This window comes from Chlorocebus sabaeus, chromosome 16 (genome assembly GCF_047675955.1).
Source record: "Chlorocebus sabaeus isolate Y175 chromosome 16, mChlSab1.0.hap1, whole genome shotgun sequence".
Classification (NCBI taxonomy): domain Eukaryota; kingdom Metazoa; phylum Chordata; class Mammalia; order Primates; family Cercopithecidae; genus Chlorocebus; species Chlorocebus sabaeus.
In genome coordinates this window covers 35,719,383-35,745,678 of record NC_132919.1, presented here as the reverse complement: position 1 = coordinate 35,745,678, position 26,296 = coordinate 35,719,383, and the positions used below count along the sequence as shown (strand labels likewise).

At 40.6% G+C, this 26,296-nt stretch overlaps 1 protein-coding gene across 1 annotated transcript in view; it reads left to right on the top strand.

The window, feature by feature from the left end:
* The window catches only part of AATF (apoptosis antagonizing transcription factor), a 111,164-nt gene that overhangs the window by 45,835 nt on the left and 39,033 nt on the right, over positions 1 to 26,296 (top strand). The window lies entirely within an intron of this gene.

Here is a 26,296-nt window from a genome sequence, read left to right as displayed (position 1 = left end):
CAGCCTCCGGAGTAGCTGGGACTACAGGTGCCCGTCACCACACCCGGCTAATTTTTTGTATTTTTAGTAGAGACGGGGTTTCGCTGTGTTAGCCGGGAGGGTCTCGATCTCCTGACCTCATGGTCTGCCCGCCTTGGCCTCCCATAGTGCTGGGATTACAGGCTGGAGCCACTGCGCCTGGCCAGATAAATTATACTTCTTAATAGAGTGTGTGTTAGCCTGTACCCTTTCTAGCTTAGTGGAGAATTGAGGACTCTGTTCAGCAGTGATATACCAGTTATTGTTGACCCATTGTTTATCAAGATAATTTTTTTCTCTGTCAAATTTTTAATGTGCTAACTTTTGCCAAGTAATTTGCAACTGCTTGTTGAGGGTTTAGCCATGACTGCTATACTGTGTATATGGATATGAAGAAAAGAACTTCTTAGGAAAATTACATGTAAAGTCAATATAGAACAAGTGATTTTATATTGGGGATACCTCTGGTTTTGCCCTAAAAAGAGAAAGAGATTTTCTATTAATTTTTTTTATTCATTCTGTAATGTTTGATAAAATTATTGCTGTAAGTAAGTCTTAAAAGTAATGACGAGAGGGTATAGGAAAAAAGATTGGTGTGGCTGCAGCTGTTCCCTGTCAGAGGTCCTGATTCTTTTTTTCTCTTCTCTTATTATATTCATTTGTCAGAAGAGTAAGGAACTCTATTTTGTTCTGGAGTGTGTAAGGAAGTACCTGATATGGGATATTAATGCTGTATAATTGTGTGAGATCACGGGAGACAATCAAAAATGTTCCAGTCCTCATTAATTGAAGTGTACATTGTTCGATGGAAAGTGCATCATAAATTAAATAGGCTTAATAAAATAAACTGAAATTACTGGGGAGAAGTTGCTTCTGTTGGCAGTCCTTAGTCTGAAATTTTTTTTTTTTTTTTTTTTTTTTTTTTTTTGCCTGGAGGTCCGTTTAAAAAGAAGTAGCATTACTTGATTGGCCCTTCATCCCAATTAATAATTTTAACTTCGATAAATTCTGATTTCAGAGTTATGACTAGTCACATCTTAGCTTTTCCCCTTGCTGGTTAATTGGGGTGCTGGGGTTAATCTAAATTAAAACTTAAACTAATGGAGGTCAGCAAGGCAGCTGAAACACCTGAGTGAAACAAATGGGGCTGCCAGGCACAACTTTATCTTGGCTGTTTCCCAAGAGGGAAGTGGCAGCAAATTGGAGTTGTTTCAGCCTTCTGTAAAGGTGAATGATGGGTGACACTTGTTAATGTACAGCATCTCCGGAAGCATTCCAGATTGCTTTGCTGCTACACCAACTGCTGCCATCCATGCACAGTCAGTAGGAACTGGACCAGTTGCCAACATCTGGCAGCACAGCAAGGAATGGGTGCAAGTCTTGAAACCCTGCAGATTCTAAATATGGTGCTTAGAACTGTACAGGCTTTAATCACTTACCGCTCTTTGGCAGCAGGCTACGACAGCTTATCCTAGCCTCGTACATCACATTCCGACATCTGCTGAGCTGCAAGGCAGCTGCACATTCATTTTCTTTTCTTGCCTTTTCTCTTTGCTTCCCATTCCCCTTCTTCTTCCCACTCCCCCTACCCTTCAGTTTTCCTCCCCCTCCCCAATATGCTGCCTGGGAGAGATGATCTGTAAAGATTACTGCTTCATTGTGTGCAAGTAATTGTGGTGATGCCAGGCCCTTGACAGACACAAGGTAGCACCTGTTCTGCTGACCTGGTTAATTTCTTCTGTTGAGTGGGATTTGCCAGAGATTGGAGCTGAAGCCAATTCAATGATAAAGCTAAAGAAAATGGCTGTATGTTTTCTGTCACCTCCCAATTAAATTGGCTTCATAAAGTGCTTTCCTTTATTTGTCAGAGTAGTAAGCCTGAGCTAAGTGTTGCATTCAGAAGTGGTTCAATATATTACAGTGGGCCTGTGAGTTTTCATTTGTGTGTGTTTTTTTAACGTGATCATATATGGAAGAGCTGGGTGGTGAATATAATACATTCCCCCCTTTTTAAAACCATACTTGAAGCCAGACTCTTTGGGTTCATGTTTTGTAAGGAAGAGATTATAGCCACATTGAATTTTAATGTTCCATTGTAAGGGTTTAAAGGCTTACTTGGTTAATTCAGGTATCTTGAAGCTGTGTAAATGCCCTAACTACTGAGAATGATGTGTGGGGTCAGAACACTCCCCCTCTACACACACATACTCATTCACACTTTCATTCTTTGTTTCTTAATGGGCTTTAAGTTACCATAACTTTCAAAATATATTTGTATTATTTAATAAAGGTACATGTATATATGTATATATATGTGTGTGTACATACATGCATGTGTACATACATTCTATGGGCCGTAGAAGATAGTATCTGATATCATAAATAATCTTATCGTTTTTAGAGCTGAAAAGAACCTTAGAGGAAACAGACCCTGAGAAGTTAAGTAACCTTCTGACATCATATAGTAAATAGCAACACTGGTAGTTAATGTCAAGACTTCTTAGACCAAGTCTTGCTGTTTCCATACCTTTATTTCTTAAATATTTCATTCTTGAGCCATAAAGAGATTTCACTGTAGTATTACAGTTTTCAGTTTGTAAATAAATAAGCTTTATTTTAATAGAACCAGAAAAAGTGTTTTGTGTTAGAAAGTAATTTTTTTTCCTTAGAAGGCAAATGATTTATTGAACTTTTGTTACTTAACAATTCTAATGAAAAAATTAGCTTTATAGTTTTGTTACCAGTTTGTTTGGAAACTGGAATTGCTGAAAGCGTGAAGTATAGCCAATAATGAAGGTTTTACAAGAGAAACTGTTCACCTGCTTCAGAAAAGCATTGCGGGATTTTACTTCCAAACAGAATTACTTTACAGTTTGGCCTATTTCTTGTCAAAGCGTATTCCTAAAGGCAGTTTCACAAAACATGAAGGTTGTAAATGACCACGAAGGATGAGCCATTCAGAAATGTTTTCAGTGTCTGTTATTGTCTGCTACTTTATAACATTTAGTTCTCTTCAGATCTGTTGTCTGTATCACTATTTAAGGCTTTTGTTTTATTTTTTTAAACCATCAGATGATCTTTGACTTGATTAGCCTAAGTTTTTAAAGAATCAGGGAAGGACCAGGATTTGCTAAACACTAGTGGCGTGCCAGTCCCTGGACTAAGTAGATAGGTATTTGGCATGTGTCTTGATTTAATCCTCACAAGATCCTCATATTGTGATATAACTGCACTTAGCAATAAGCTGTATAAAGTGACTGGTTTTATTCTTTTCATATCCCAGATCGCAAACTAGTTTCTTGTCACTTCATGAGATATTTTGTTCTGAAAGGACTAATTGAGCTTAGATGTCGACAGATCAATACCTGGATTTCTAAGGGTTCATTAGGATTTTGTATGTTGCTTCTAGCTCTGTTTAGTTTTGATCTGGTTTGTCCTGTCACTTTGAATCTAGCCAAGAGTATCTAGAGAACGGCATAATAGATTTTGCTCTTTTGATGACCACTTTGATGGGTTAAATTTCTTCTTTCATTTGCCATCAGGACATGCCTATAACTGACCTTGCCACATGCTGAACTTTTGTATCTAAGACATTTGATAATGCCATAAACAAGTAATTACTAATTCAATGAACTATTAAAAGTCGATAATGTTGAGAAATAGAGAAGAGGCAGGCTTTCTGACATGACTTTAATTAAATTGGTGAGTGATTAATATGGACAGGTGATGTGGTAGAATTGTATGCATTTAGATCTCAGTGTGAATAAGAGATGTCTCAGGCTACTCTTATGTTAATGGTGATACGATATTTTTTAAATATACTTCTTGTTTTATTTATTTATTTTGTTTGTTTGTTTTTGAGACAGGATCTCACTCTGTTGCCCAGGCTGGAGTGCAGTGGTGCGATCTCAGCTCACTGCAACCTCGACCTCCTGGGCTCAAGCAATCCTCCCACCTCAGCTTCCCAAGTAGCTGGGACTATAAACAGGTACCACCACACCCAGCTGATTTTCATATTTTTTGTAGAGACAGGGTTTTGCCGTGTTGCCCAGGCTGATCTTGAACTCCTGGGCTCAAGCAGTTTGCCCACGTTAGCCTCCCAAAGTGCTAAGATTACAGGTATGAGCCACAGTGCTCAGCCTGGCAAGATGATATTCTTACTATTGGCATGTATCTTTCCAGTGATTCAATTGATGGTTAATAACATGTTTTTAAGTCTGATTTGAACCTGCCTCTGTGAATGAGTTGTTGGACTCACGTCTTCTGTTCAGGGCACTATTTTGTTTTTAGTTTCACTTTAAAATGTTGCTGTTATTTGAGATCTGGATAGTGTTTCTTAAAAGTCTGATGAAACTTAACTACACATAGATATTTATAGTTATTTTAGAGAGGACTTATATATGAAGTACATAAATTTTAAAATTGGCCAGGCATGGCGGCTCACACCTGTAATCTCAGCACTTTGGGAGGCTAAAGTGGGAGAGTGACTTGAGTCCAGGAGTTTGAGACTAGCCTGGGCAACATGGCGAAACCCCATCTCTACAAAAAATGCAAAAAAAGAAATGAGTTGGATGTGATGGCGCTTGCCTACGTCTCAGCTACTTGGAGGCTGAGGTGGGAAAATCATCTGAGACCAGGAGGTCGAAGCTACAGTGAACCGAAATCGCACCACTACACTCCAGCCTGAGCTACAGAGTGAGACCCTGTCTCAAAAATAAATAAATTAATTAATTAATTAATTAAAATTGAAATTATGATTGAAGATATAGCATGGCATTAGGTTTATTGGGGCATAGTAATGGAATTAAAAACAACTCAAAGCAAATACCAGGACCCAATTAAATTTCAGTTTTAATAACAGCAAGATTGTTTTATATACCATGTATAAGCATTTTATTGGCACTACATGGTAGTTTCTGCTTCTTTAAGACATTTTCCACCAATAGTGCTGCCATTGTATATCTGTCAGTGTTTAGACCCAGGTATGTCATCAATATTAGCATTTGGTTGCTAGCTTAAGCTCACTATTTTGGAAGCTGCACAGAATAGGAAGCAAAAGCCACATTTTAAATGCAAAGTCTAGAAATTTCATCAAACAGGAGCATTAAGGTAAGGTGCACATGACTGGCCCTCATTTCTTGCAGCTTTCTTGCTTTAAAAAACATCAGAGCACGACTTTAGTACTACCACTTCGTTTAAACAAAGGTAAAACCTCAGAACAAAGCCTAAAACAGTACATTTTAAGGGGCCAGCTAGGAAAGAGATAAGAATTGGCTTAAAAGTGTTGAAGAAACTTTTTCAAACACAAATGGTATCTGGAGAGTTTGCTAGGCAAATATGTGGCCAAAATTACCCTTTTTGTACTAATAAGCCCAGTGTCAGCTGACTGAGTGTAAATTAAACACAGGATCCCAGCAGTATTTTAGTAGCCTCAAGTATAGAATTTGGCACTCCTCAAGAAATAGAGACATTACCTCTTCTCTAAAGTAGGCATGAGGTCTTGGTATTAATGTGTTGCTCCTTTAAAAGTAATGTATAGAAAAAATGATTTAGCAAAGAAAGGGGAAGTTTATAGGCATCTTCAAAAATGTATATGTATTGTGAGAAAATCTTCACACTCTATACGTCTGACAAAGGACTGATATCCAGAATCTACAGCAAACTCAAATCAGTAAGAAAAAAACAATCCCATCAAAAAGTGGGCTAAAGACATGAATAGACAATTCTCAAAAGAAGATAGACAAATGGCCAACAAACATGAAAAAATGCTCAATATCACTAATGATCAGGGACATGCAAATCAAAATCACAATGCAATACCACCTTACTCCTGCAAGAATGGCCATAATAAAAAAATAAAAAAACTGTAGATGCTGATGTGGATGCAGTGAACAGGGAACACTTCTATACTGCCAATTTCAATGTTAACTAGTACAGCCACTGTGGAAAACAGTATGGAGATTCCTTAAAAAACTAAAAGTAGAACTACCATTTGATCCAGCAATCTCACTTACTGGGTATCTACCCAGAGGAAAAGAATCATCATTTGAAAAAGATAATTGCACACATGTGTTTATAGCAGCACAGTTCACAATTGCAAAACAATGGAGCCAACCCAAATGCCCATCAATCAGCGAGTGGATAAAGAAACTGTGGTGTATATATATATATGATGGAATACTACAGAGCCATAAAAAGGAATGAATTAACAGCATTTGCAGTGACCTGGATGAGACTGGAGACTATTACTCTAAGTGAAGTAACTCAGGAATGGAAAGCAAACATCATATGTTCCCACTGATATGTGGGAGCGAGGCTATGAGGACACAAAGGCATAAGAATGATACAGTGGACTTTGGGGACTTGCGGGGGAAGAGTGGGAGAGGGGCAAGGGATTTCTATCTCAGTGTCTATTGCTGAGGTGATAGATGCACCAAAATCTCACAAATCACCACTAAAGAACTTAGTCATGTAACCAAATACCACCTGTACCCCAGTAACTTGTGGAAAAAAAAATAATATATATGTATTGTGGATCTAGATAAAGCATAATCATCTTAAAGTTGGATAGCATCTTTGGAGACCATCAAGTCCAAACTCACTTTTTACAAGTGCAGAAAATGTAGCCTGAAGGAAGTACATGACTGTTGTAAGAGTTACCCACTTAGTGAATTAGGACATTGAAACCTGTGTTCTTGCTCCCGGTTTGATTTTCTTTCTGACACATTTTACTCCCTTCTGATTGGACAAGTTTGAAAATCCTTTGAGAATTTTCTTTTCAAATCTATATCTTTTTAGGAAATTGGAGATCTACTATATCTTTTAGCACTCTGACAATTCACAAGTGTCACTTTTATACAGTTATAAACTTTATTCAGTTAACATTTATTAGTCTGGGCACGATGGCTCACATCTATGGTCCCAGCTCTTTGGGAGGCCAAGGCAGGAGGACTATCTGAGTCCAGGAGTTCAAGACCAGCCTGGGCAATATAGTGAGACCCTGTCTCTAACAACAACAACAGAAACATTTATTATGCCAGATACTAGTTTTATAAAGGCCAGTAAGACCAAAATCCCTGCCCAAAGAATTTGTGTTACCTAACAAGAGTGAAGATCTGTGTAGTCACAAAATTAAGAGTGTGACTTTAATAAAATTAAGGTGGAGAAAATGTTGAAAAAAGCAGTCAGGTATTTGATATAAAAATGCACATGTGGTTCTCTAGCGTTCTCACAAACATACCTCAAGCATTCATTAGCCTACTGGTTTACCCCTCAACATACACCTGATCTAATTCTACAGTAATTTCTCTATAACTTATAAAAGACCTTATGAGGCGCTATTTGACATAAACGTTGGATAACACAAATTACATATTTTCCAAGAATGTAATTGTTGGAAGCCAGATTGAGTTGCTGGTATCCACTGTTCTTATTTCAGGGCAGAAGAACCTTCAGATAGGTGACAGGTAAAAGAGGGTTCATTTTGCTATTGTCTACTTTTGTGGATGTTTGAAAATTTCTGTAATAAAAAGTTAAAGAGGAAAAAAGTCATATTTCTTTTTACCTTCCATTCATTCAACAAATATTTGAGTATCTATTGTGTATTTATTGAGTAACTATTATCCTAGGCTGTGCTGTCTGATGTAGTAACCACATGTGACTGTTTAGATTTAAATTTTGATTAATTTAAATAGAATAAAATAAAGGGTTCAGCTCCTCAGTCACACTAGTTATATTTCTTTTATTTTTTACTTTTTTTTTTTTTTTTTTTTTGAGACAGAGTCTCGCCCAGTCACCCGGGCTGGAGTGCAGTGGCACGATCTCGACTCACTGCAAGCTCTGCCTCCTGGGTTCACGCCGTTCTCCTGCCTCAGCCTCCCGAGTAGCTGGGACTACAGGCACCCGCCACTATGCCCCGCTAATTTTTTTTGTATTTTTAGTAGAGACGGGGTTTCACCATGTTGGCCAGGATGGTCTCGATCTCCTGACCTCGTGATCTGCCCGTCTCGGCCTCCCAAAGTTCTGGGATTACAGGCTTGAGCCACCGCGCCTGGCCACACTAGTTATATTTCAAGTGCTAAGTAACTACATGTGCTAGTTGCTATTGTATTGTACAGTGCAAATGTAGAACATTTCCATTACCACAGAAAGTTCTCTTGGAACTGTTAGAGGCTGGAAGAAAACAAAGTTCCTGCCCTCATGAGCATTCATTCTAGCTTAGAGGTGGAATGAAACAGGGAACTACATTGTAACAAATGCAGTAGAGAATGATGAAACTGGGTATGGTGAAAGAGAGCCCTAGGATAGGGAAGTGATGGTTACTGTTTTAATTTAGGATGTTTCAGAGATAAAGATATTTGAGCAGAGACCTGAGGAAGTGACAAACAGAGCTATGCAGTTTTCTGGGGGAAGAGCATTAGGGACAATGGGGATGGCAAGTGCACAGACTCTGAGGCAGAACAGAGGCTAACATGTTCAGGAAAATCAGGGAGGCCAGAGTCATGGGAGTCAGTGGGGGAGTAGGCAAGAAAGAGGATGGTAGGAGAGGAAGTCAGAGGTAATGGGAGGCCAGGTACTGTGGGACCTTGTAGGCCACTGTAACACTTTGATGTGGCTAAGATGGGAAACTACCAGAGGATTTTGAATATAGAGGAGTAATATGATTGGACTCATATTTTAAAAGAATCACTGATGGCTGTGTTAAGAGTAGACACAAGAGAATAGGGGGCAAGGTGGCAGACAGGGGACCAGTTAAAAGACTCCAGTGATAATCCAGGCAAGCGATGGCAGTGGCTTAAACTAGGGTGGTTTTGGAAGAGAGAATTGGTTGGATTCTGGATTTATGTTGAAGGTTGAGCTGACACAGGATTTGCTGATGGATTGTATGTGGTATATGAAAAGAGAGCAATCAAGAATGACTATTAAGGTTTTTGGCCTGAGCAGTTGGAGGGATTAAGTTGCTATTTACAGAGTTGAGAAAAAAGTGAGAGAAGCTAGTTTGGAAGATAAATCAGGAGCTTGGTTTTGGTTATATTGCCCCCTCTTCCCAACCCCTGTGGACCTATGTTGGCTTTATTTTGGTTACAGATTAGTTATATTGTTTGTGATACTTCTGCCACATTCATGTGGAGTTGTTGAGGAGTTATATATATATATTTTTGGAGTTCATGGGAAGGTCCAGGCTGAAGGTATAAATTTGTGAACCATCAGCATATAGATTGCGTTTAATACCATGAGACTGAATGAGATTACCTAGAAAATGAAGATAGAGAGAAAAAGAGATTTGAAGCCCACGTCTTGGAACATTCAAACATTTATAGATTGGGCAGATGGGAAGGAGCAACAAAAGTGATGAAGAAGGAGCAACTGGTGATGTAAGAGCGAATAGAGGAAGAGTGATTTTCCAGGTTGCATGTAAAGAAAGTGTTTCAAGAAGGAGGAGACACTTGAGCCCAGGAGTTTGAAGCGGCAGTGAGCTATGATCACACCACTGCACTCCAGCCTGGCTAACGGAATGAAACTCTGTCTCTTGCCACCTCCCACCAAAAAAAAAAAAAAAAAAAAAAAAGGTGAAGTCAGTATTATCCTGATACCCAAACCAGACTAAAACATCGCAGAGAAGAAATTACAGGCCGGGCACAGGGGCTCACGCCTGTAATCCCAGTACTTTGGGAGGCCAAGGTGGGAGGATTGCTTGAGCCCAGGAGTTTGAGACCAGTCTAGGCAACACAGGGAGACCCCGTCTCTCTATAAAAAGCAAAAAAACTATTCAGGCATGGTGGGTCATGCTTGAGGAGGATCTGCTTGAGGTTGGGAGGTCGAGGCTACAGTGAACTGTGATTGTGGCACTGTATTCCAGCCTGGGCAACAGAGCAAGACCAAGAAAAGAGAGAGAGAGAGAGAGAGAGAGAAAGGAGAGGGAGGGAGGGAAGAAGGAGAAGGAGAGACAGAGAGGAGAGAGAAAAAGGGAAGGGCGGAGGGAGGGAGGGAGAGAATGAAGGAAGGAAGGAAGGAAGGAAGGAAGGAAGGAAGGAAGGAAAGAAGGAAAGAAGGAAGGAAGGAAGGGACAAAACAAAAATAAAAAGGATTACACACCATGACCAAGAAGGATTTAGCCCAGGAATGCAAGGTTAGTTTAACATCAAGAATCAATCAATGTAATATGACATATCAGTAGAATATGGAAAGGAACCATATGATCATCTCAATAGAGACAGTAAAAGCCTTTAACATCTTTTCATGATAAAAACATCTTTAAACAACTAGGGATAGAAGGAAACTTCCTCACCTGATAAAAAGCATCTGTGAAAACCACAAATAACATCATACTCAGTGACCAGAGACTGAATGCTTTCTCGTAAGATTAGGAACAAGACAAGGATGTCTGCTCTTGCCACTTATTCAGCATCGTACTAGAGGTTCTAGCCAGGGCAGTTAGGCAAGAAAAAGAAAAGACATCCAAATTTGGAAAGGATGAAGTAAAACTATCTTTTATTTGCAGATGATATGATCCTATATATAGAAAGTACCAGCTGGGCACAGTGACTCATGCCTGTAATCCCAGCACATTGGGAGGCCGAGGCAGTCAGATCAACTTCAGGCCAGGAGTCAAGACCAGCCTCGCCAACATGGTGAAACCCCGTCTCTACCAAAAATACAAAAATTAGCCAGGCATGGTGGTGCACGCCCGTAATCCCAGCTACTCGTGAGGCTGAGGCAGGAGAATCGCTTGAACCTGGGAGGTGGAGGTTGCAGTGAGCCATGATAGCACCACTGCACTCCAGTCTGGGCAACAGAGGGAGACTCCGTCTCAAAAAAAAAAAGAAAAAAAAAGGTACTAAAGAAGCTACCAAAAAACTACTAGAGCTAACTAATAAATGAATTTAGCAAAGTTGTAGGATACAAAATGAATGCACAAAAAATCAGTTGTGTTTCTGTATACCAGCAATGAATGACCTAAAAAGGAAATTAGAAAAATGATTCTATTTACAATAGCATCTAAAAGAATAAAATACCTAGGAATAAACTTAACCGAGAAGATGAAATATTTAACACACTGAACATTATAAATATTGCTGAAAGAGCCAGCGCGATGGCTCACACCTGTAATGTCAGCACTTTGGGAGCTTGTAATCCCAGCACTTTGGGAGGCTGAGACGGGCGGATCATGAGGTCAGGAGATCAAGACCATCCTGGCTAACATGGTGAGACCTCATCTCTACTAAAAATGCAGAAAATTAGCCGGGCATGTTGGCGGGTGCCAGTGGTCCCAGCTACTTGGGAGACTGAGGCAGGAGAATGGCATGAACCCAGGAGGTGGAGCTTGCAGTGAGCTGAGATTGCGCCACTGCACTCCAGCCTGGGCCACAGAGTGAGACTCCATATCAAAAAATACATATATGTGTGTGTATATATATATAGCTGAAAGAAATTAAAGACCTGAATAAATGGAAAGCTGTCCCATGCCCATGGATTGAAGACTTAACATTGTTAAGATGACAGTACTCCTCAAATTGATCTAAAGTTTCAAAACAATCCCTATCAAAATTCCCGTTGCCTTTTTTTTTTTCTTTTTGCAGAAATTAACAAGCTGATTCTAAAATTCGTATGGAAATGTAAGGACCCAAAATAGCCAAAACAATCTTGGAAAAAAAACAAAGTTGGAGCATTCACACTTTCCAGTTTCAAAACTTACCACAAAGCTCCAATAATCAAGACCTTGTGGCACTGGCATAAGGCTAGGCATATAGATTGATGGAATACAATTGAGAGTCCAGGAGTTAACCCTTACATTTATAGTTAATTGACTTTCAACAGGAGTACCAAGACGATTCAGTGGGCAGAAGAACAGTTTTTTGTTTTGTTTTTTAACAAGTGGTGTTGGAGCAACTGGATATCCACATGCAAAAGAATGAAGATGGAGCCTGGAGCCTTCCCTCACACCTACACAAAAGTTGATTTACAGTGAATCATAGACCCAAATGTAAGAGCTAAAACTATTAAACTTTTAGAAAAAAAAACAGGAGTAAATCTTCATGCTGCAGGTAGATCCAGTAAGACGAGGGCTGAGAGAGAATTGATCTTGGTTTTAGCAATGTGGAAGCCATTGGTGACCTTGACAAGAACTTTTTTTTTTTTTTTGAGAGGGGGTCTCACTCTGTCACCAGGGCTGGAGTGCAGTGGGGCTCACTGAAACTTCTGCCTCCCAGGTTCAAGTGATCCTCCCACTTCAACCTCCCGAATAGCTGGAACTAAAGGCATGCGCCACCACACCCGGCTGATATTTGTATTTTTAGTAGAGACGGGGTTTTGCCATGTTGCCCAGGCTGGTCTCACATTCCTGATCTCAAGTGATCTGACTGCCTCAGCCTCCCAAAGTGCTGGGATTACAGGTGCGAGCCACCACATGTGACCAACAAGAGCTCTTTTAGTAGAGTGGTGGAGGGGGTTCAAGAGAGAATGGGAGGAGGCCAGGCATGGTGGCTCATGCCTGTAATCCCAGCGCTCTGGGAGACCAAGATGGGCAGATCACTGGAGATCAGGAGTTTGAGATCAGCCTGGGCAACATGGCAAAACCCCATCTCTACTAAAAATACAAAAAATTAGCAGGGCATAGTGGCATGCGCCTGTACTCCCAGCTACTCAGGAGAATCGCTTGAACCCGGGAGGTAGAGGTTGCAGGGAGCCAAGAGAGAGCACTCCACTGCACTCTAGCCTGGGCGACAGAATGAGACTCCATCTCAAAAAAAAAAAGCCAGACTTTTTTTGGTGGCTCCCGCCTATAATCCTAGCACTTTGGGAGGCTGAGGCAGGTGGATCACTTGAGGTCAGGAGTTCAAGACCAGCCTGGCCAACATGGTGAAACCCCATCTCTACTAAAAATACAGAAATTAGCCAGGCATGCTGGCAGGTGCCTGTAATCCCAGCTACTTGGGAGGCTGAGGCAGGAGAATTGCTTGAACCTGGGAGGCAGAGGTTGCAAGAGCAAGAATGAGAGGAAATAAATTGGAGACTGATTATAGACAGCTTTGAGGAGGTTTGCTGTAATGGGAATAGAGAAATGGGACAGCTGCTGGAAGGTTTGAGAGAGAGTTTTAAGATAGGAGATATATTTTGTATGTTAATGGAAATGATCCTGTAGAGAGGTAAAAATGGATGTTGCAGGAAAGAGGTAAGAATTGCTGGTCAGTACACAAGTAAGGAGGGGTTGGTGTGACGGATAGAGGGAAGGCAGGACGTGTGAGTATAGTTGCAGGGAGGTAAGGGGTGAGAGCATGTGCAGAGTCCTCATGTGAGTGCTTCTATGTTATTTTATGACATTTTTTATCAATGAAGGAGCCGAGAGTGTTAAGATGTAGGAGGAGATGGAGGTTTGAGAAAAGAGAGGGTAAGAAAAAGTTACCTCAGAGAGTGAATGGAAAGCGTAGTTGCACTGTCAGGTAGCCGAAAAGACCCACAGGTTACTGGTAATGATATGAAAGTGAGGCCAGTTTGCAAGATCTGGTCTTTCTCTCACCACATTCATCCATGTGGATGCAGGTACTGAGATTTAACATGGCTTGGGGTTTTGCCACAGCGGGTAAATAATCCCTTGCCAACAATTCCAAGATTAAAAATCTGAAAACTCGTAGTTTTTGTTTGTTTTGGTAAGTTTGGCAAACTGTTGTGGTGGCAGCACCTGATCTGAATGAGTATGAAGCTATTTATAGGCTTTACTTATCAGATTTATGTGGGAATATATATTTTGCTACAGAAATTTTGTGTTTGGCTTTGGGGTGCTGCCCCAGACTCTGCGGACACATTTATGACATATGCAGTGTAGTACCTTTCTAAAATATGAAACATTCTGAATTCCAAGATACATCTATCCCTAAAGGGTTGTGGGTCTGTATGACAAAGGGACAGCTTGCAGGGGAGTTCAGGGTATATATCGGGGGTGATTATCCTGATGGATTCTGGAATCTCATTCACCTGGGTAAGGAGGGAAGTGAGCACAGGACGAGAGGAAGAGGGATGCTGAAAAGGTGACAGGATTGATGGTTTATTGATTCTGGTGGGGCTGAAGAATTATTGGCATCTGAAAGCTAGAGGGAGAATGCTGGAAATATAGGGAGAGATTTATTTCAGCTAGGCTTTTGGTTCTTAAGGGACATAATCACAGAATACCAGTTAGTACTACCCTTTCGGTTTCTTACTTGTGAATCCTTCTCTAGTTCAGAATGACTTCCTCTTTATTCTTTAAACATAAATGACATATAGTAAAAGAAACCTTGCTAAATAAAGAATGCTAAAAAATAGTAACTGAGCTGGTATCCGAGAGGATCTATAACCCTTCTTCCTGCCTTTATTATAAATGGAGGGGGAGGTACACACCAAGACATCCATCTAGTGACCGATGGGCAGAATTTTTGAAGTGGGAGCTCTTGGAAAATCTAAACAACAGCACCTTCCGTACATTGTTACTTTTAGTATGGATTAGAAAGCGTGGCTTGCTGGGTACAGTGGCTCACTCCTGCAATCCCAACACTTTGGGAGGTCAAGGTGGGAAGACTTCGTGAACCCAGGAGCTTGAGACTAGCCTGGGCAACATAGTGAGACCCCATCTCTATAAAAAAATAAACAGTAAAAAAATTAACCAAGCATGGTGGCTTGCGCCTGTGGTCCCAGCTACTCAGGAGGCTGAGTTGGGAAGATCAATTGAGCACAGGAGTTCGGGGCTATACAGTAAACTATGATTGTGCCACTGCATTCCAGCCTGAGTGACAGAGCAAGACCCTGTCTCTAAAAAAAAAAAAAAAAAGATTTCCTTAAATTTAAAAAAGAAAAAAAGAGGGCCAGGTGCGGTGGCTCTTGCCTGTAATACCAGCACTTTGGGAGGCCAAGGCGGGGGGATCAGCTGAGGTCAGGAGTTCAAGACCAGCCTGACCAACATGATGAAACCTTATCTCTACTGAAAACACAAAATTAACTGGGCATGGTGGTGCATGCCTGTAATCCCAACTACTAGGGAGGCTGAGGCAGGAGAATCTCTTGAACCCGGGAGGCTGAGATTTCAGTGAGCTGAGATCACACCACTGCACTCCTGCCTGGGCAACAAGAGCAAAACTCCATCTCAAAAAAAAAAAGGAAAGAATTGCATAAGTCAGTCACTTAGTCCTTGTAAAATTCCTTTTATTTGTTGGAAACAGAAAAGCAAATTGGCAAGAAGTTCTTTAGCATTCGAATTGCTTAATTCTTACTCTGTCTTCACTCATCAGGGCCTAATACTGATAGTGATTTACTTACACTTCTAGTTAATAATTAGACTTTGGGAGACACTATATATCATGCCTAATGGAATATATGGGGTCTGATGAGAAAGTTTTCTGTGTTGACTAATAAATTTTAACCCAAATGGCCAAGCTTAGTGAAATATTATGGCCTTTGAGGTATTTTAGGGCTTGTGCTGAGAAAATAGTACTGCTTTATTCAATGAATGAATTTATCCTTTCTTCCAAATCATAGGCCTTAGCACTAGCTCCAGAGTGGAGGCATGCTGCAACGCAGAATCAAAAAGTGGAAAAACTAATCAAATCCTTAAAGACCGAGGGCAGTGAGGCAGAATTAGGCTGACTTCTTCAGTGGTAGCCCCTAGCTATACATTCTATTTGAGTAACCAAAGGTGGACTATTTGTAACTTTAGTATTAAGATGCTTCTTAGACCTTATTCGCACATCCTGATTTCCTTTCATTCTTCCCTGTATTATTCTTGTAAATATTGCACTTCCCCTTGCAAAAGGTGGCTGCTTTTCATGCTTGTTGATAAGATCTAGAAGACTGCTTGCTACTTGACTCTTTGGTTTTAGGAATATTATTTTGAGAGAGGGTCTCACTCTGTCACCCAGGCTGGACTATAGTGGTACAGTCAGAGCTCACTGCAGCCTCACACTCCTGTGTTCAAGCTATCTTTACACCTTAGCCTCCTAAGTAGCTAGGACTATGGGTGTGTGCCACCATACCTGGCTAATTTAAAATTTTTTTTTTTTTTTTTTTTTTTTTTTGTAGAGACAAGGTCTCAGTATGTTGCCTAGGCTGGTCTCAAACTACTGGCCTCAGGTGATTCCCCCTGCCTCAGCCTTCCAAAGTGTTGGGATTACAGGCATGAGCCACTGTGCCCAGCCCTTAGAAATACTATTGAATGATCACCGTATGCAAAGGCAGTGGTGGAGTTCCAGGTATTGGGGTGAGAGTTTCAGTCAGACGTATCCCCTGTCTGCAAGAAGCTTATAGTCAGGCAAGCAAGATAACATAAACATAAATAACCAAAATGCTTGGTGAGTGTGTATTGAAGAATTCAGAAGAGGGAGAAAAGTAATAGTTTCAGGGAATTAGAGAAGGCTCCAGGGAAGAGGACGTGGCATTTGATCTGGGCTTTCAAAGAAGGATAGCCAGCATTTTAGATATTCTGAGGTTGGGAGGAGGCCTTCTATATAAAGGAATTGTGTAATCAGGGGATTGTGGGGGAGCTGAAGGTCAGGGAAGGAGAATTGTGGATAATTCATACAGAATAAATGATAAAGGAGAGGATGACTTTTGCTCCAGTTTCTCATGGTCTAGTTTGGAAAAGTCCTATAACCAATAACGTACTTTTAAAATGTATGACTTACTATTTTTGTGGATTTTCTTTATTGTTACATTTTTATCTTTTCACTCTTATTTGTTACCTATGTTTGAAAATCAGTAGAAAGGAAAATTGAATTACTGTACTTGTTTGTTAGCAGCTGTGGCAATTTAGCTGTGGAAGATGATTTATTTTACCCTAAATGGGGTTTAGGGATTATCTATGAGCATGATCTGATGTTTACCATATTTCTGTTTATTGAATACTAATGTTTTGCTGAGTGCTTTACTTTTATCATCTTTTTAAGTCCCAAAACAACTTTGTGAGGTATAATTACCACTTTATAAGATGAGGAAACTGAATCTCAGGGAGCTCAAGGAACTTGTCTCAAACTACCAGGTAGTAAAGGGCAGAGCTGGAATTCAAGACAGGTAAATCAGACTCTTTGGCAGATAGTTACACTTAGATTGAACTGTGCAGTACACACTTCACAGAAGAGAAAATTCATACCTAGAAGCATTAGATCTTAGAGAGTGGGAGATGGAAACTTGTAACTGGTATTTGACAAGCCTATTTCATAGATAAAAGATATTTAAATAGAAAACCCTGTAACTAGGCTGGGCATGGTGGCTCATCTGGTATAATCCCAGCAGTGTGGGAGGCTGATGCAGGAAGATCACTTGAGGCCAAGAGTTCAAGACCAGCCACGGCAACATAGACAGACCCCATCTCTACCAAAACTAGAAAAAATTAGCTGGGCATGCATGCCTGTAGTCCTAGCTACTCCAAAGGCTACGGTGGGAACTTGGAAGGTCAAAGGCACAGTGAGCTATGATCATGCCACTGCACTCCAGCCTGAGCAACAAAGCAAGGCCCTGTCTCTAAAACCACACAACTGTAACTGAAATTAATTCAGACCTTTATTACAAAGATGTCAAGACATCTGTCTTGCAGTAAAAGGACCAACTTAAAGAGACTACAGGAAAGGTTAAGGGTTGGGGGGAGTATAGAGGAAGCACCAAAGATGTACTTGCTCTCATTTCCTGAGAAGAACCAACTTTTTCCTTTAGGAAATGAGACACAAGAGGGAGCGTAGGTCTATATCATTTTAATAGTCAAAGAATGAGTTTAAATAGTTAAATGGCTTTTTTGGTTTGGTTTGGTTTTTGGGTTTTGGTTGTTTTTGAGACGGAGTTTCAATCTTGTTGCCTAGGCTGCAGTGTAGTGGTGCAATCTCGGTTCACTGCAACCTCCACCTCCTGGGTTCAGGTGGTTCTCCTGCCTCAGGCTCCCAAGTAGCTGTGATTACAGGCATCTGCCACCATGCCTGGCTAATTTTTTTTTTTTTGGATTTTTAGTAGAGATGGGGTTTCACCATGTAGGCCAGGCTGGTCTTGAACTCCTGACCTCAGGTTATCCACCCACCTCGGACTTCCAAAGTGCTAGGATTACAGGTGTGAGCCACTGTGCCTGGCCCCAGTTAAATGTTTTTTGTTTGTTTTAAATTCAAGTACTCTTGGAATGGGGGCTGGGGGAAAAAGATAATTCTCATCCACTTAAAACCATCCAGGTTTGTTAAATAGACCAGTCTATGTGTTTGTTGTGTAGGTCACCTGGCCTATGTAAGACTTGTGAGAAGAATATTGTGTGGGGAAGTCATTTCATTGAAAATGGCAATGGCAAAGATATGTTCAAAAACAACTGACGAAAAATAGATAGGTTTCTCTATTCCTAGGTAGATAATAGTACCCTGGATTAGAGCCAGGTTATTGTATATTGACTCCTTTTGTGTAAAAACACTGAAACGGTATGTGTGTGTGGTGGGAGAAATGATAAAGCAAATACAAATTTGGTATTTTCTCTCAGAAATAATTGTTTTCCGGCCGGGCATGGTGGCTCACGCCTGTAATCCCAACACTTTGGGAGGCCGAGGCAGGCGGATCACAAGGTCAGGAGATCAAGACCATCCTGGCTAACATGGTGAAACCCCGTCACTACTAAAAATACAAAAAAATTAGCTGGGCGTGGTGGCGGGCGCCTGTAGTCCCAGCTACTCGGGAGGCAGAGGCAGGAGAATGGTGTGAACCCAGGAGGTGGAGTTTGCAGTGAGCTGAGATCACGCCACTGCACTCCAACCTGGGCGACAGAGCGAGACTCCGTTTCAAAATAATAATAATAATAATAATAATAATAATAATAATAATAATAATTGTTTTCCCCTCTGTGTATATATGGAGCTCCTTCAAGGGGTCCCTGCAGGGGATGGAGTGGTGATTGTGTTCAGATGGAGTCTCTGCTGTCACACAGCACACAGTCAGCAAAGGGAGGAAGTAGGCGTTCATCAAGGAGTCCATGAGTGCAATGTATAGTAAGAACAGCAAAAGTATGGTGCGTGTGTGTGAGTGCAGCTGTGGTTAAGAAAGGTTTCCCTCAGGAATAGATGATGAAGTGATTTAACAAATGAGTAGAGGAGGAGGCGTGGGAGGTCAATGGCTAGCGAAGCCTGTTCCCGCAGTGCATATGCAGAAACAGCCTCTGGTGTGAGGGCCCACAGAGCATTTCACGTACAGAATGAAGCCTGGTGGGACTGCAACACAGAGGCGGAAGGTGGGTTAGATTGGAGAGGTAGACAAGGGGCCTAGTGGTACAAGGGACCTAGTGGTTAAATGTCCTGACACATTTGCTTTTTGAAAATACTACTCTGAGTACAATGAGGAAACAAAAATGGAGGAGGGATAAGAGTAAATGAGAGAAAATCTTTACACTGCCTCAGGTGAGACCATGTCTCTTTTATTCTTGTTTCTCCAGTGTACTCAAAAAATATGTATGAGGGCCGGACATGGTGGTTTACGCCTGTAATCCCAACACTTTAGGAGGCCAAGACGAGTGGATCACCTGAGGTCAGGAGTTCCAGACCAGCCTGATCAACATGGAAAAACCCCATCTCTACTAAAAATACAAAAACTAGCCTGGCGTGGTGGTGCACGCCTGTAATTCCAGCTACTCGGGAGGCTCAGGTGGGAGAATTGCTTGAAACCGGGAGGTGCAGGTTGTAGTGAGCAGAGATAGCACCACTGCACTCCAGCCTGGGTGACAGAGCGAGACTCTGCCTCAAAAAAAAAAAGTATGGGGTGAACGAAGATGATAGTACTGGGTGGAGGCAGTGGAGATGGAGAAAAGTGGACAAATTCGTGAATATAAGACTTGAGATAGATGAGATATTGGATGTAAGGGAAGAGGAATTTCCTAAGGTCATTGACGCCTTGAGAACAGAAGGAAGTTCTTGGGGGGAAACCCTGTGGAATGAGAAGAGAAGAAAGATTGGAACTGAGTCGTGAGGTGGCATTTAATGGCTGCCTAAAGGGGCTGACTGAATGTGGAGTAAAGGCAGAGAAATGCCTCACTGATACCAAGAAAAGAGTGTTTCGGTGAGGTGAGAACGTCCATTGTCAGTTGCTACTTCAAGAAGTCTAATAGGACAAGTAGTGCCAGATGCCCATTAGACATGGAGATCTTGAGACCTTAGCACAGGTTGTTTGAGTAGCATAATGGAAGCAGAAATTTTAGGTGGTGGAGCTGTTTGTTCGGGAGTGAATGGGCAACGTGGAGTGGGAATATATAGTTGGGGAGTGGGTCATTTTGTGCCGATTTTGTACTATAGGTATGTATAGTAATTCCTTCCCAACTATTTGAAATTGTAGTATATGCAGTTTATTTTTTGTATGCCTCAAATATGGTGTATAAAAATTTCAAGTAACTTCTTTTAGGGATAACTTTTTTTTTGGAGTTGAAGTCTCACTCTGTTGCCCAGGCTGGAGTGCAATGGCACAATCTCAGCTCACTGCAACCTCTGTCTCCCGGGTTCAAGCAATTTCTCCTGCCTCAGCCACCCTAGTAGCTGGGATTACAGGCATGTGCCACCATGCCCAGCTAATTTTTACTAGAAACAGGGTTTGCCATCTTGGCCAGGCTGGTCTCGAACTTCTGGCCTCAAGTGGTCTGCCTGCCTCGGCCTCCCAGAGTGCTGGGATTACAGGCTTGAGCCACCACGCCCGGCCCTTTTGGGAATAACTTGAAATACTAGGGAGCTGAGAACCAAAAAAGTGGTAAGGCAGGAGGTAGAGCAAAAATAGATACATTTTCACTAAGAATTCTTGTGGGAGAGAGAGGGAATTTACAGGAAAAGTAAACTCAATCCTTTGAGTCTGATTTTGTATCTCCCAGTGAGGCAGTTTGAGGAACCCTGACTCAGTGAGGCCAAGTAAGTTCGATAGAGGGTTGCCCCAAGCTTTTTCTATCTCAAGCGTCTGTGGCTATGAACTGTGGAAGCCTAAAAAGTAGGAATCAATAACTCTGGGTCACAAATTCAGAAAGCCAAGGAATATGTGGTCATAAAGCCAAAATGCTTTTAAAATTACTTGGTTTTTCAACAAGGGTGCCAAGACAGCTCAGTGGGGAATAGTCTTTTTAACAAATGGTATAATTGGATGTCCACATGTAAAAGAATGAAGTCGGACCCCTCCCTTACACTATATATAAAAATTAACTCAAAATGGATCATAGACCTAAATATAAGAGCTGCGCTATTAATTATAAACCTCTTAGAAGAAAACATAGGAGTAGAGCTTCATGACCTTGGGTTAGGCAATGATTTCTTAGATACAAATCAGAAATACAAATGACAAAAGAAAAAATTGGACTATATCAAAATTAAAAACTTTTCTGCTTCAAATGATACTATCAAGAAAGCGAGAAGACATTACAGGAGGGAAATGAATAAGGGACTGGTATCTAGAATATATAAAGAACTCTTACAGCTCAATAACAAAAAGACAAATAACCTCATTTTAAAATGGGCAAAGGGTCTGAATAGACATTTCTCCAGTGAAGATATACAAATGGCCAGTAAGCACAGGAAGATGCTCTGCATCATTAGCCATAAGGGAAATGCAAATCAAAGCTGCAATGAGAATGTATCATATCGGCTAGGATGACTGTCAGTCAGTGTTTACATTATTATTACAAGTAAATGTTTTTCTCAAGTGTCTTAGTCTGTTCTGCATTGCTATGAAGGAATACCTGAGAATGGGTAATTTTTGAGGAAAAAAGGTTTCTTTGGCTCACTTTTCTGCTCCTGGGAAGATTGGGCTTCTAAAGTGGAAGCCTCAGGCTGCTTCTGTTCATGAAGGAAGGCGGAGGGGAGCTGGCATGTGCAGAGATCATGTGGCAAGAGAGGAGGCTAGAGGACTGAGGCATGCCAGGCTCTTTTCAACAGCCTGCTCCCGGGCTCTAATAGAGCGGGAACTCACTCCCCACAACCAAGGGAGGACTTTCATCTATGCATGAGGGATCCACCTCCATGGCCCAGACACTTTCCATTAGGCCCCTCCAACATTGAGAGCAAATTTCAACATGAGGTTTGGAGGGGACAAACATCCCAACTATAGGAGCAAGCGCTATATTATGATTACATTTTTCTTACAAATTTGTTTTTTCCTAGAGCTAATAATGCCTGTTTTAAAAAGATTTGCTTAGTTTTCTGTGTAACTATTGCTGTTTTTCCCTGTGTACTCCACATGCCTTGAATATATAAAATAACCTATCCTTTTGCACCTCTCTTCTGCTTTTGCCCCTTTGAGACCTCATCCTAGAGCTCTCTGGACTCTTCTGGCATGTCTGCACACCAGGCCTGCTAGCTGTATTCCTGGGACTTGCCTTTGCTTCTTCCCTGAGTTAGACCTCTCTTTTCTAATATCTTATGTCTTGATTTTTGTATACTCATTTACTGAAGTACATCTTCCTGTGAAAGAGTACACAGAAAGTAAATTGTTGAGTCCTTACGTGTTTGAAAAATGCATTTATGTAACTCTCATTATACTTGGTTAATAATTTGGCTGAGGAGGCAGAGGCTGCAATGAGCCGAGACTGCACCCCTGCACTCCAGCCTGGGTGACAGAGCAAGACTGTCTCAATAATAATAATAATAAGGTGGCTGTATGTGGAATTTGAGTCTGGAAGTCATTTTCCATAGAATTTTGAAGGTACCTTGCTGTCCTCTGCTATCTGCTCTTGCTATTGAGATGTGTTTTCCCATTCAGATTTCCATTCTTTAATATGTAGTCTGACTGTATAATTTATTATCAAAACTGGGACATGTAAGGTGCTAGCCTGACAACATAGTAGGACAACAGGTGTAAACCGGGACTTTCTTGGTAAACTGGGACATATGGTCACCCTGTTTATATGTAACCTATTTTTTCTTTAACTGCTTAGGATCTTCTCTTGACCTCTGGTGTTCTATATTTCATGATGACGTGTCTTGACAAAGGCCCTTTTTTATTCATTGCACTAGGTCTTTGCAGGTGTATTCCTGTTCTTTCTATGATTTTGGAAAATTTTCAGTATTGCTTCAAACATTTTCTCCCAACCTTTGTTTGTTAGATGTTTGACTTTCTGGATTATCCTCTAAATTTTTGTCTTGTCTTGCAAATAAACAAGGGGATATTATCTTTTTGCTTTTTGGCTTTCTTTTTGTTTTATATCAAGAGATTTTCATTCATTTATCTTTAAGTTCTTCTGTTGGATTTTTAAAAATTTTCTGTTTAGTGTTTAATTTTTCATTTTAGTCTTTTTCACAGCATCCTGCTCTTATCAAAGTATACCCTCTCGCACTTCTGGGATATTCATTGTAAGTTTGGAGGTTTTTTTCTCCTTTTTTACTTTGTTCTCTGCATTGCTTCCTCGAGTCTCTTTTCTACTTGTTTGGTCTCTGCATGAGGATTCCCTCAGATGCAGGTGATCCTTAACTGTCTGTTCATATTTAAGAGTAAAGCATTAAAGTTTATTATTTGGAATCTCTGAAACTTGGGCAGAGCTTTTTGGCTTCTTTAAACATAATTATGTTGTGAATTGACTTCTTTGTTAGAGTAGCCTTGGATGTCAGAATTTGTATTTGTTTGCTTTGTTTTATATATATCTGTTTGTGCTGCTATAGCAAAATACCACAGATTGGGTAATTTTAAAAGAATGGAAATTTACTTCTCACAGTTCTGGAGGCTGTAAAGTCCAAGAACAAGAAGCTGGCAGTTTCTGTTGTCTGGTGAAGGCTGCTCTCTGCTTCCAAGATGGTGCCTTGATGCTGAATTCTCCTGAGGGAATTCATGTGGCAGAAGGTGGAAAGGCAAAACGGACAGACTTCCTCCATCATGCCCTTTTAGAGGGATGCCTAACCCCATCCACAAGGGCAGAGCCTGTGTGACTCAATCACCTCCCAAAGGCCATTCCTTCCAATACTGTTGCATTGAGGATTAAGTATGTTCAACATATGGATTTTGGGGGACACATGCAGAAGACCATAGCAACTTCAAAATCTAATTTTGGTGGTGGGAGGGCAGACACCATTCAGTTTCTTCCAGAAAAGGCTCCTCTGCTTTCCTAACTAGGAAATTATAGAATAGGCTGTTAGCTTTCTACAAATAAGGTGGGAGAAAGGGAGAGGTTTCAGAGATTAACATAGAGCTTTTCCCTTGTACCTCATTCCAGCCTTCTTTGCCTGGTATCCTCTATTCTGGAACTTCTGTGGTTCAGTTTTTCCAAAGAATAAAATTTCTTTTTTCTCGCGAGCGGAGGTGGATGGTAGAGGTGGTTAGTCACTTGGCCGTGTGGGATAATGGAGAAGGGCCAAGTGGTTCTGCCCCTTCTCTTTTTCCCACCTTGCATGGTAACTGCCAGAGAGCTGATCCTCACAGGAATTCTGCAGCCTAATACAATTGACTTCATCTTCACCTTTATTCACTCTGGGTATTTGGGTGAAAACTCCTGCATGTCCTTACTGTCTTGGAAAAATTTATGAAAATATGCACGCATTAGCTCCCCCTTTCTCTTTTTTCTTGTAAGTTAGTATTTATTTTATTCCTCAACTGTCTCTTAAAGGGGTTGAGAAGAGATAAACTAATGTGTTCAATCTGCCATTTTTAACTGTTTCTAGCATGCATTTTTTTCTAGTGAAAGTATTATAAATGTTGATTAGATGCTTAGTAGTACTGTTAGTGCTGTTCCTCAGGTATATTGGTATGGGTTAAATAGGTTTCTGTGGCCGACCTGAAAACCTAACTGTATCTATGATTTTCCCCTAGAACTAGAGGTATAATCAAGCCTTTCTGAATTGATTATCTGGAGGAATTTTAACAGACGAGAGCAAAAACATTTGATCTCTCTCTCCATTTTCCAAATCACATAGAAAATTACTACAAATACTGTATCATCATTGTTGAAATAAAAGGCTCTAATAATTGTATCAGAAACTTGAATTTTAGTAGAAAGGTTTATTTGTAAAGTTAAAGCTATACAAATTAAAATCAGAAAATTGAATTCTTCAGCCAATATCCTCAAATCTTTTTTTTTTAGCAACTTTTTTGAAAGCAATTTTATAATTAAATTTAAACCCAGTGATAATGGTAGCTGTGGGAAACAGTAATATTTGTTTAACTGTATTTTTTGTTGTTGTTGCTTTCTTTTTCTTACCATGGACACAACAGAATCTTCTGAAATATTGGACTGAATAAACTACACCTAGCTAGATAGACCAATAAAACAATCTTCCAAGTCATGAATGAGTAAAAATAGTCATACAGAGCGCTTGTGTGTGAAAATGCAGCTCAGACTATATGTAGTACACAAAGTGCTTGAAAGTAAATGCTGCACCAACTTGGTGTTGGAATTGTGGAGACCACTGCAAGTGTAATAGATCCACTGCAGTTGTGAGCTCCAATTTCCAGCCTTCGGCAAGGGCATATTCTTCCTGAGGATCACCCTGTTGTGCTGGGGCAGCCTTCCATGAGCACTTCCTCCCCAGTGACCCTGACTGCCCAGTCTCAAGGGATCTGAGAAAATTAGGAAAACCAGGAATGGTTGTTGTAATCTTTTATGTGGCTGGAACAAGGTAAGGGCAATGAAATGCAGTTATTCCATTATTTTCCTTCCTTTTTATTTTTCTTTCTCTTTTATTTCTTCTTTATAATTATTATTAACCACTCCCTCTCACTCCCCCTACTCCTTGCTTCTGACAGAATATTGACTAGGAACCAGAAGCCCATTTCTGCTTAGCCTTAAGGGCAGCTGTTTACACAGCAGCAGTGTTACATAGGTTTACTGTGTCGTATGTCTGTGTAACACTGGATTTGGATCTTGTATTTAGCTGCCAGAAGTGACTGTGATGAAGTAGGAGAGATAAACTGATAGATTGGCTGCCAGAAAGATGTTGGGAATCAATCAGATAAACAGGGTAGAGAAATAGCTTGCTGTTTTCTAGTGATAATAAAACCAGCGTCTTCTGGTCCCTGCATTCTTAAACATAATTGCTGTGGTAATAATGTCCAAAATAAGCAAATGAAAAAACATCATGGGAGGTTTTCTAATTGCAATTGAGATATCCTTTTCCCTTTTTCAATGAAGATTCATCTTTTGGAAGTGAATATTTTTATAAATTTATTTTACTTCTTCCAGTGCCTACTTACATAAACATATGAAATTAGAAAGAGACCTGCTTTCAGAGGGATTTATTTCTGTTTCTTCATCCTCCCACAGGCTTCAGCTATTTGATTTGGTGAAATATCTCTATTGCCACCGTGCCTCACCTACAAAATAATGGCTAATTTTTATGAAGAAACAAGTTTTAAG